The following is an 11,830-nucleotide window of genomic DNA, read 5'->3' on the forward strand; positions in this document are numbered from 1 at the left end:
AAGCAGTGGGAATACATATCAGCAAATTATCGATCGCGTATTGACGTGATTGACCCGCTATGCTTCATTCAGGGGTCAATAGCAATATACGTTCATTAATCTTCAACTGCGCATAAAAATTGTTCATTTGAATTTAATGGCTTTTAATACAGTTGATATGCTATTGCTGGCCTCCAGGTAAACTAAATGGTGGTGATACCTTTTTTCAGCAGATTGAATTGTTGGTTCATCTGGGCTGAAGTAAGAGTTGATATTCCCCTAGTCCGCATGGTCTTTTACGTTGGCCGAGGGTCCTTTGATTTTTTCGCTCGTTGAATGCACTGATCAGCAGATTGATTCTCCAAAGTCCCAAGGTTCTTATTTTGAGTTAAGAAAATCATAAACGTTGTATGGGTCGGGGGGATTTCTAATTAAATTAAAAATGTAGAAGTCCCCCCCCTTAGCATTCATTGTGTACTTTTGGAGAAAGTATAAGAGACTCATCCAGAGGGATATTTACCTTAAAAAAAAGGAAGGAGCACTTTAAGTGATGGCTATACTGCATCAAAAATTTCATGAAAGAAACTATTCCCAAATTTTCAACGTGACTCGAAAGGATATTTTCTAATTGGATAACATTTCCATCTTTCCTCCACTAAAATCTTCTCTAATAAGAAACTTTTTCAGGACCCTTCCATTAATAACAATTAGGGCTGGTGTGTCTTCACCCCTTTTAAAGACGAATTTAAACGAGTTCAGGTAACTGATGACCCTTTCCGACCCGTCAGCTTGTCCTCCCTTGGTAGAAAAACTGCTCTAAAATCGCCACTCGTTCTGGTCAAAATTAACATAAAAATTAATTCAAATCTACCTGATCCTAGTTGGACCAAAGGGTCACTAATTCGGTTCGCTTATTACCTCTTGCAGTCGTCTTGACCATTACAAGTTCATCTTATTCTCCATGTACAGATATCGTACGAGGGCAAGGCACCCCACTGCAAGAGGGATATACGTCTTTTATTATTTTTTTTATTGCCCAAGGGTCAGTGATGGTCTTTCAATTGAAGGACAGTGTCCAGCTTAGTGTTAAGAAAAATGTCCGGCCGAGGGTTGAAGTGGGTAAATCACTCAAGGAAACATGTTGTACTTTATTATGCATGTAGTGATCGGAGTAGTTTGTATACAATGTACTTGAGAAAAGTTGTACATGAACACGCTGGGGATTGTTAGATAATGTAACGGAAGCTCGAATTTGGTCGATCAGTGCTATTTCGGTATAATGGCGGGAAGTTGAAGTAATTATATACTTTATGGACACTAGAAATTTTTTTTACGAAAATCTAAATCATTGACATAAATCAATCCGCTCTTCACCATTTGGAACAGCTTCCATTGAAAAAAGTAACAAAAGTCGGATCCCAAAGGAAGGCATCCCCCCAAATTACTCATACATAATTGAGCTAATTTTGTTAAATTTTTTTATTTCAGGTCCCTGAGAGAATGGCGTTCCCAGCGGGACTCCCCCTCTTGACGGACCAGAAGGTTTGGTGTAGGTGGTGGAAGATTTCCCGCTCACTCCGATAGGGCCTTTCTTTTTGAGACAGGGAGTTCTCGAACCAAAGGATCTTCTTCCTCTTCTTTAGTCTTCGTTTAGTCCAAAAGTCAAAGGCCTGAGTTCTCGTTAGCGCGAATTGCATGTCCATATTGTTGAAGATGCCCCCCTCGCAATTTTTCCATAATAGGTCCAACCCTATTTCGAACGTGGATGTTCTCATTTTGAGTATGATCATGGCATGTTATGCCGCTAGTCCAATGCCACATCTTCGTTTCTATTACCGCGAGGCGCCATTCATTATCATTCATAGTCAGCGAGCGCTTAGAACCATAAAAGGCGACATGGTGGACGACCTGCGATCAATTTTGGATTTGAGACAGTTGTTGATGTGACCATCACAGAGAAGCGTAGCGCATGCGTTAAAATCACCAGCTGTTATTTTAGGGTTTTGGTTATTTGCATTCATCGCTAGCCTCTGCACCATGAATTGGAACTCCTCCCCTGTAAGGCTTGGTGGCGATTTCTAACTGAAGATGGATATTCAACCTATTTTTGTTCTCGTGAAGCCACAGCAAGGATTTTCGTGGTTCATTTCATGACTCGATTTCGCTGCTTTCATGCTCTTATGCCCAAACTCTACTGCCTAAATCTTTGTACTGCTTGCAGATAATGGTGACGTCGATTTTGTTTTCCAAGACCAACTGGTAGAGCAGTTCCTGAGCCGCTTAGCTATGGTTAAGGATTAACTGTAAGAACCCCACATGGTGTCGATCGCCTAGCTAAACACCGGACATATGGTGCCTGTGATGAAGGCGCTCTCAATGTCACTTGTTTGCCTGCAGAACAGACAGTTGGGTCTTTCTCCGCAGTTTTTTGCAATGTGGCCTTTTTTAAGAGTTATCTGCTCTCGCAATCAGCAGACGACCCAACTAATGTGGAGGTGCTTGTGAAGGTAGTGGCTATTCAGGCTTAGAACTCACTGACGTTTTTTTCGAAAAGGACAAGTGACGATTACCTCCATGACAAAGGCATCTTATCAAATGCTGCCTCACATTTTCCATACTGCGTGACTGAAAGTGGTTGCTGGTGTTGATCGCTCTCTTACATGTGTATCTTCTCAAATACGATCTGAGAGCGGATTAAAATGAGCGTGATAATTGCATTCTTAATGCCGAAAGTTGGTTGGAACAATTTTTTTTTTTTAGTTAAGAATTGAATCCTGAGTCCTTATCCACTTGTTGATGGAACAAATATTGCATTGGTCAGTGAAGCCGACTTTACCACTTATAGCAACGATTTCACTAGTGTATCCCGCATCACGGAAGAGTTTGAAAATCGTAAGCCTTTCACGGATCGTTCCTTCCCGACAGAAGTGAAATGGTCTTAGTTTTATTTAACACAAAACCTTCGAAAGAACAGCTGGTGAAGGGCATCGGCATTTGTGATCAAGCCAACATTCCATAGACATATGTTGTATTATTCTGAGGCCACCGCTTTGGGGGCGGAACCCGGAGGTGTGGTTCTTCCAAATTGGAGGTGCAGTTCGTGCGTCACAACGAACACCACAAAATTTAATAATGCTTTGGTCGACCTGGACGAAGAGTTAGTCGCGCTCGTCGCCGATGTGTTGAATGAGTGCTCCTAAGCCTGACTGAAGGATCAGCTCATTAGAGTCTTTGTAGCTTCAGCGACTGTCGGAGGATATGCAGGCCATACTAGCGTGTGCCGACCGTGACTGTCGACAAAAGAGGTGAACGCGCGCCCCGTGGCCGTCGAGACTCTTTAAAAAAACTAGGCAACGCAGCAGCACGTCGTCTTACAGTGTACGATATCCTTAGTAGACCCAATTATCTAGTAGACACAGGCGCGAAATTCTTCGTCCCCACCGTTTTCAGACCCAAAAATCTATTTCCACAGCAGCAGAAATTAGCGGCAACAAACTTCACGTTCATCGCAACTTACGGCTACAGGCAAGTAGACGTGAGTCTTGGCTTGCGTAGGACCTTCTTTTTGGCTGACATCAGTGCCCCCAGATTAGGCGCAGGCTTCCTATGTCACTATGGACTGCTGGCCGATATATAGCATAGGACCCTGACAGACACCACAACCTCTCTTCGGTCATCAGGGAAAATTTCAACCTGCTCTAACAACAACAAAAATATCGCAACATTACTCGTTACATTACAACATTAGTCTCTCTCAGTCAGTTAAGCATGATGTCCAGCATGACATCAACACTATTGGTTCCCCAATCTTCTCGAAAGTGCTTTCTTTGCCATTCCAGAAGCTCGCTGTTGCACGGAAAGAGCTTTAACAACTACTTAAGCAGGGTATATGCAGACCTTCCAACAGCAGTTGGTCATCTCCACTTGATTTGGTCCCCAAGCCCAATGACGAATAACGACTTGGAAGAGATTATAGACGCTTAAACGCTCAAGCGATTTGTGCATTATTTACCCAACTGTCATTTTTCCTCGAACTTGGATCTCGCCAAGGTCTATTTCCAAATCCCTGTAGCTCCCAAAGATGTTCCAAAGACATCAATTTGCACAACTTCTGGACTCTTCGAGTTCACACGAATCAATTTTGGCTTGTCTAATGCGGCGCAAAATTTTCAGAGATTCGCCCACTCTGTTCTGCGAAGCTTGGACTTCTGTTTCGTCTACTTGGATAAAGTTCTGATCACTTCTTCCACGGAGTCTGAGCATTTAGCATATTTCGAGTGAATTTTTTAACGCCTCCTTGAAAATGACCTAATTCTCAACGTTGACAAAGTCAAACTTTTTCGGCAGCAGGCTAAATTTCTAGGTCATTTCATCACCCCATTGAAGCTGACCAAGGTGCAAGCGATCGCGAGCATTCTGGAGTCAAAAACGATCAATGGCCTTAGCTGGTTCTTGGACATGCTAACTTTCCTAACCGTCGTTTCATGCCCAAAGCCTGCCTGTCAGGTCCTAAGACCAGTGATTCGCACGTAGTTTTGTGGACTCCAGAAAGCAATCGAGTGTTTGAAACCACCGAGCGACAGCTGGCAGATGCTACTCTTTTGACATTTCCTCAAAATGATGTAAGAAGCCGTGTTCATAGATGCCTCAGATATAGCAACAAGTTCAAGGCACTTTCGATAATCACTTGAAGGCAAGCCACCTTGTTCACGGGCCATAAGCCTCTCTCCCGGCTTATGGCAAAATTCCTACAAAGCGTCCCTCGCCAACTTCGGTACTTAGCCTACATCAGCCAGTTCACATCGGACATTCAACATGTGTCCGGTAAAGGCAACTTAGTCGCTGACGCTTTAGAAGGTTGACGCAGTTCTTCAGAGTCTTCAATCGGGCTCCAAATAGAAGTTCTAGGAGTTCCCTATTTTCGGCTCACATTCCTCTATCTACTTAGAGATCTCTGATAAGGGATGTAGGCCATATATTCCGGCCGCTTTTCGTAAGAAAGTGTTTCGCTCGGTGCACGATCTTACGCATCCTGGCATTCGGACAATGAACCGGTTAGTTTCCAGCAAGTATTTCTTGCCGTCCATGAACAAGGAAGTAAACTTTTGAGCCAAAGAGTTCATCGCATGCCAAAAGTGTAAAGTCACTAGACATGCTAGGAAGGAACTAAGTGTATTCCCTAGGCTGACAAGGCACTTCCACACTATACACCATACACCTCGACATTATAGGCCCTTTGCGAGACTTGCACGGTTACAAGTTTTGCCTCACGATCATTGGTTGATTTACGCGGTGGCCTGAGGCAATACCTTTGAAGGACATACCAGCACAGTGTATCCTGTGCTAAGGTCCCCTGTCGAGAGTGGATTCCGTGTATTGATGCCGCGTTTCCCGGCGTCATTATCACGGACCAGGGAACACCATTTGAATCTACTTTCTTCTCGGAGCTCGGGGAGTTCCTGGGAGTCAAACGTCAGAGAACAACTGCATATCATCCGCAGTCCAATGGGATGCTGGAACGTTAGCATCGGACGCTGAAGGCAGCCATTATGTCGCGCGATGAGCTGCCCGCGAAGAGTTTGCTGCCAGCCCTGCTGAGGAGAACTTTCGACTCCCTGGCAACCTGGTCCTCGACAAAAGAAATGGCTTACTACAAGAGGCCGCTCCTAAATTAAAGCCACCTCTGCCATTTCCATCCCTAGGGAACTGGAACTTTGTACCCATGTTCTGGTGAGGGCTAATGCATCCCGAGGGCCCCTGTAAGGACTTCGAACGTGGGAAGCACTCGTTCAGTCTGGATGTGGGAGGAAAACCCAACACGATCTCCTTGGACAAGCTGAAGCTTTTCTTCCAAGGTGCTGACAGCACTGGATGGAAGCGAGAGTGCAGCATTCGTTTTGACGTCCGCCGAGTAAACTTTAAAGTTTTTTAAGGAAAAATAATGTCCCTTTGAAGTAGTATTTTCAACAGTAGATCGTATTTCATTTTCGCAATGGCGGAACCAGACTACCTAATTTCTTAAGATGCAGCTGTGTCACTCATTAAATGATTAGATATGAAGGTAAGGATGGTCGATCGGAAGTTGAATTGCTCGGTAATGTAGGCATTTATAAGTCGAAAGACAGGCCTGGGAAAAGTTTTAAATATATCCGCTGACACTGCGTTTGTTCATGCTTATCCATCCGCAAGACATACTTTCCTTATCTTTAACGCTGAACCGCTTGGCATTAATTAAAACTTGTCAAATCGCTGGCAAGCTGAGGATTCTAAAACAATAAGAGTCGTCACTCCAATTCTGCTTAGCCCAGAAAAACATTTCCCATGTGAGTGAGGCAATTGTTAAGAACAGGTTCGTCGTCTATTTCTTATCAAGGTAATTCCGTACTCCCACGAGCTGCTTGTGCTTTATGTGCAGGAATAATGTATGCGAAATTCAATGACCCTTTCTGTAACAAACTTTTATCAAATTTTCCCCCGTTTAGTTATCGCTTGAATACAATTAATTTGAAGACAACAATTGAATTCTGAGTGAGGCAATAATTGAGAAGTGGATCGAATGGAATAATAATTTCTTATTGTCGCTGAGGTGCGAGTAGAGTTTCATGCTCAATTGTACTTCTTTCTGGGACCTACGGGGATATGATAAGGTGAATGTGTGACTGATAAGGTGATGATTCACAAGTGAAAGGTTACTATTTTATGCTGTGTGACTACTATTTCTAGCCAGCTCAAAATTCACTTCAATTCAATGTTGCTGACCTGTATTCGTCCTTACAATTTCTGCCCCCATCTTTGTAATATCACGGTTGGACAGAAGACATTTTTCAATACACGAGATTAATATATAGTTTGATTCTAGAGCCCATTTCCGGAGTTATCCTACTGACAATGCACAAGTTCCATTATCGCGCATAATTTCCCAAAACCCATGGTATTTCCAGTCAGGTTGAAAATCAGTGCTATCACATTGACCGTTAAATGAGTTCACCGAACTCATATTGCTACTATGATAACCTACCCGCTTGGATGAAACAACCCGGGCTAATGTTGAACACTCGCGTGAAAATGGTGTTAGGGATGACGATAGGCAAGTAAGAGAAAACTCTTTTGAAGGAAATTTTCCAGATTGGGTAACAAATCGACCTTTTTTCCTGCGCGAGAAGCACTAATTCCACCATGTGCATGACAAAATTGGCAATAGTTAGTTAGCTTAGTTTACTGGGGGGAACTGCAGCTCCGAGCACTCAGGCCATTGTTAGGCCCATTGTACTATCCCCGTAAATTGCCTATTCAATGGCTTCCCGCCTACGGTGTTCGCAGACTTTAGCGAATCTGAGAACATCCTCCAGAGGCAGAGAGTGTGCGGATTCTTCATTGAAGAAAACCTTGCCAAGGTATCTTCGTCTGAGATCTGAGGATGCTGGGCCGCTGCATAAAAAGTGCAGGGCCGTCTCCTCCTCCTCCTCACATTGGTTGCACATAGCCGAAACCACTACCCCAATCTTTTCCATACGGTAGTTTAAGGAGCAGTGTTCCGTTACTAGGGTTTTCATGTCCCACTTCTTAAGGGACAACAAAAATGCCGCTCTAGTGGCCCTAGGCTCTTTCACAAGCATTTTCGCTTGCCGGCAAGAGTCCAAATTTCTCCACTCGGTTGCGTGAATCCTTGCAATTTCACCTTTCAGAGTAGACTTGACAGTAGATGGTCGGATTCCAAGAGCTGGTTCTGGGCCCACCATTGTGGATCCAGACCCTCGGCGAGCCAGTCTATCAGCCCCCTCATTACCGGCGATGTTAGAGTGTCCCGGCACCCACATCAGGAATGTTTCGTTCAGTCGGCCAAGTTTCAGCAGCACCTGATGGCAACTCCACACCAACTGGCTTGATATGTTGTTGCCATCTAGTGCCGATAATGCCACCCGACTGTCGGAACAGATTCGAATGGTGCGACCCCTCCATTTTTGTCGCAGACATTCTTCTGCTGCCAATGAAATGGCATATATCTCCGCCTGGAATATGGTCGTCATTTTTCCGAGGGGTCGGGCCAGTTCTATAATCGGATTCTCCGAGAACACGCCTGCACCCGATCCATCCTCCGTGACTGACCCGTCGGTAAAGATTATTAGGTCTGTAATCTGAAAAGATTCATGGCCACTTGTCGACCATTCTTCTCTTTCGGTGATTACGACAGTGTATGTCTTTTCAAAGACGAGTCTGGAAACCATATGATCGGTCGGCATCAGGGCTACCGGATGTTTTTCAAGGAATTTCCATATAGACGCATGCCCGTTGGATTGGCCGCCTTTCCACGCCCCAATGGTATCGAGCCTATATGCGTCGTTGGCTGCTTTCCGTTTCACCTCCAAGTGAATGGGGGGTAAATTTAGGATAGCTTCAAGTGCCGCAGTCGGCGTAGTACTCATTGCTCCAGTAATACTTAGGCAACCAAGTCTCTGAATCTGCGTTAGCAGCTTCCTGCTGTTAGCAAAGTTCAGTCTTGGCCACCAGACGATGCATGCATACATCAAAATGGGTTTTATTATAAATGTATACATCCAATATATCCGTTTAGGTGAAAGTCCCCAGGTCTTACCTATCGCATTCCTACAGCACCAGAGCAATCTGCAGGATTTCTGGTATTGTTCCTGGATATGATGCTTCCACGTTAACTTGGAGTCGAAATGTACTCCTAAGTACTTGACTGTTTGTGCCAGCTGGATTTCCACCCCTGCTAAGGTGGGTAGCGTATAGCTGCCCCACCTGACGCTCCTGGTGAACATAACTAGTCCAGTCTTTCTAGCGTTCACCGTGAGTCCATTGCGGAGGCACCAGCTGTGGATTACATGCAGAGTTGCATTCAAGCGGTCACATACTGTGTCCGCAAATTTGCCGGTAATTATTACGGCTAGGTCGTCCGCAAATGCTTGCGCGAAGACTTTTTTGTCCTCCACGAGCCACAGCAGGGTATCCATCACCAAGAGCCATAACAGTGGAGAGAGAACCCCTCCCTGTGGGCAGCCCCTGAGACATACTGCTTCAATAGACTTCTGGCCGACCGATATGTGGATTTTTCTCCACTGTAGCATGTGAAGGATCCAACTGATTAGCAGCGGTTCGATTCCATGCTGTCTTGCCGCATCACAAATTGCCGCAAATGAGGCATAATTGAAGGCACCTTCGATGTCCATGAATGCGCCTAAAGCGTATTCTTTATCGGACATCGCCTTTTCAATTTTTGCCGTAAGTTCATGGAGTGCTGTCTCCGTGGATTTGCCTTTCTGGTAGGCGTGTTGCCTATGGTGAAGTGGCCATTTAGGAATGTGTGTATCCCTTATGAACCGATCTACTAATCTTTCTAGTCCTTTTAGCAGAAAGGACGTTAGACTGATCGGTCGAAAGCTTTTTGCGTCTGTGTAGGTGGGTTTTCCTGGTTTGGGAATGAACAACACCTTCACATCCCGCCATTTAATTGGAATATAAGCGTGTGCTAGGCATGCCCGATATATATTCCGAATGTGTCGACCCAGGGCATCCATTCCTTCTATTACTAGCGCTGGAATGATGCCATCCGGACCTGCAGACTTATATCTGTGGAACGAGTTAAATGCCCATTTCACTCGCTCCAGTGATACTACTTTGCATGCCAGATTCCAATCTCTCGGTTGAGGGCTGTATGCACCTGTTGGCCCCGAGATTAGATTTTGGATGCTGCCTGGGAAGTGTACTTCAAGCAAATGATTTGCCGTTTCTTCATCGCTTTCTGTGTACTTCCCATTCTGTAAACGTAAGTAATCCAGTTTCTGGCTACGTTCTTTGACCAGAATCCGCTTCAGCTTTGAGGTTGCCTCAAGAGAGTTAGTCTCTTCGCAAAAGCGTCTCCAAGATGATCGTTTAGCCGATCTTATGCTCTTCTTTAGAGCCTTCTGTGCCTCTTTATAGCGATTAAGGAGCATCCTTGTCGTTCTCCTCTGTTTTGCCAAATCCGAGTTCCACCATGGTGTTTTACCCTTCTTTGGCATCTTCAGTGGGCAGCTTTCTTCGAAAGCTTCTCTCATGCTAGTCGTGATCATCTGGGTTGTCTTCTCAATTCCAGCAATGGATTTGATGCGCCTCCCAGGGATCGTGACTCGGGCGTTCAATTCTGTTTGATACATTACCCAATCTGTCTTCCTCGGATTCCGAAATGGAGTGGGTGGAGGTAGATCCATGTCCATAACGAAATCAATGCGTCTGTGATCCGAGAGTGTGATATCGTTTGATACTCTCCGATCAGAGCCGCGATGTCAGGAGATGCCACCGTGATGTCGATGACCTCTCGCCTGACCACGTTGAAGAAAGTGGGTTCATTACCCACATTTAGGATCTGCAAATCGGTTCCTACTAGATACTCCAGTAGTCTCGATCCTCTTGCATTGATGTTCGAACTTCCCCAGCATATGTGGTGAGCGTTGACATCACATCCTGCTATTACCCCCATGCCTCTACTTTTGGCATATTGGATAGTTCTGACGAATGTTCCACTGGGAACGTCTTCTGTGTCGTAGGGGAAGTATGCAGAGCACCATAGTATCTCTTTATCTCCCTGTTGACTTTTTATGGTTAGCTTAGCCGATGTGGTGTTGCCATCACATAGATCGTTAACCAGGTTAGCCTGGAAGTCTTTGGAGACTACCATGCAGGTGCGGGGTCGATCGCTTCCATTGGCATACAATAGGTCAGCATGTTGGAAGTTTAGGCCCCTGACTGCCCCACCAACAACCCACGGTTCTTGTATGAGGTATATAAATGTCTTGCAGCTATTGATCCGACGACTGATAAGTGCAGCCGCTGTACTATGCTGCAAATTTAATTGGGAAATGTGGCACCTCATTTACGTTTCAGATGTAGATGCCGGGGGCTGCATGTCCCCTTCAATGGTTTTAGGAGCCGACACTTGTAACGTGACGGTCCCCAGCCCATAGTAGAGCCGGCAACCCGATTTTTCCCGAACTGTCTTAACATCAGGTTCGGGAACGCCGATAGTGAGAAAAGTTCCCGGCCTATCGGTTCTCTCTCCTGTTTTGCTGCCTAGCAGCAACCAGGTGGAAGTGTTAAGGTTGTTCTGTACACCAAGTTGTTCCAGAACCCCGACACCATTTCGCTCTTCTTCTGGAAGCCAGAGAAAGCACTTTTTGATCGATGGCAGCTCAGAGACCCTTTTCAAGGTTAGTCGCGCACCCTCCCACACATCGTTAAGGGAGGAGCAGTACTGCCTGAGCCACTCGTTCGTGTCTTCGTCGGCAAAGTTCAGCCGTAACATTTTACGATATACACCTACCGACTCAACGCAAAGCTTAATGCCTTGCGCGGACGCAGTCCTTACAGCTAGGAGGAGTTTCCTCCTAAGCTGTTCGCACTGCTCCGTATCGTAGCCGGATGGATTAGAGTCGCCATACAGGACCCATCCATCGGCTTCGATAGCCTTGACTGCAAATGAAGGCCTAGCCGTTGCCGGCCGAGCCCTCTTTGCCGCCTTTTATGCCGAAGAGTTAGGATCGTCCGAGGACCGCTGCCGCTTCGGTTTCCCTTAGCCGCAGGTGCCCCGAACGCTCCAGTTTACTGTCCGTGGACAGGTGCTTACCCATGGGCAAGACTTTAGCCTCAGCAGGTGGCGCCGATTGGATCCTGGGGTCAGGAATACTGACAGAAGGGGCCTGCTTCGGCTCATCCGTTAAGGACTGGGTCCCAATTGAATTGGTTCCCACTTGAATAAGTGGGGAATCTGAGTCTAGACTCAGGTTCTCCATCGATGAGCTCAGGGTTGCCCCTTCACTCGGGGTTGGATCGTCACGATCGAAGTTTAATTGTGTTT

The sequence above is a fragment of the Hermetia illucens genome, chromosome 5 (assembly GCF_905115235.1).
Source record: "Hermetia illucens chromosome 5, iHerIll2.2.curated.20191125, whole genome shotgun sequence".
NCBI lineage: Eukaryota > Metazoa > Arthropoda > Insecta > Diptera > Stratiomyidae > Hermetia > Hermetia illucens.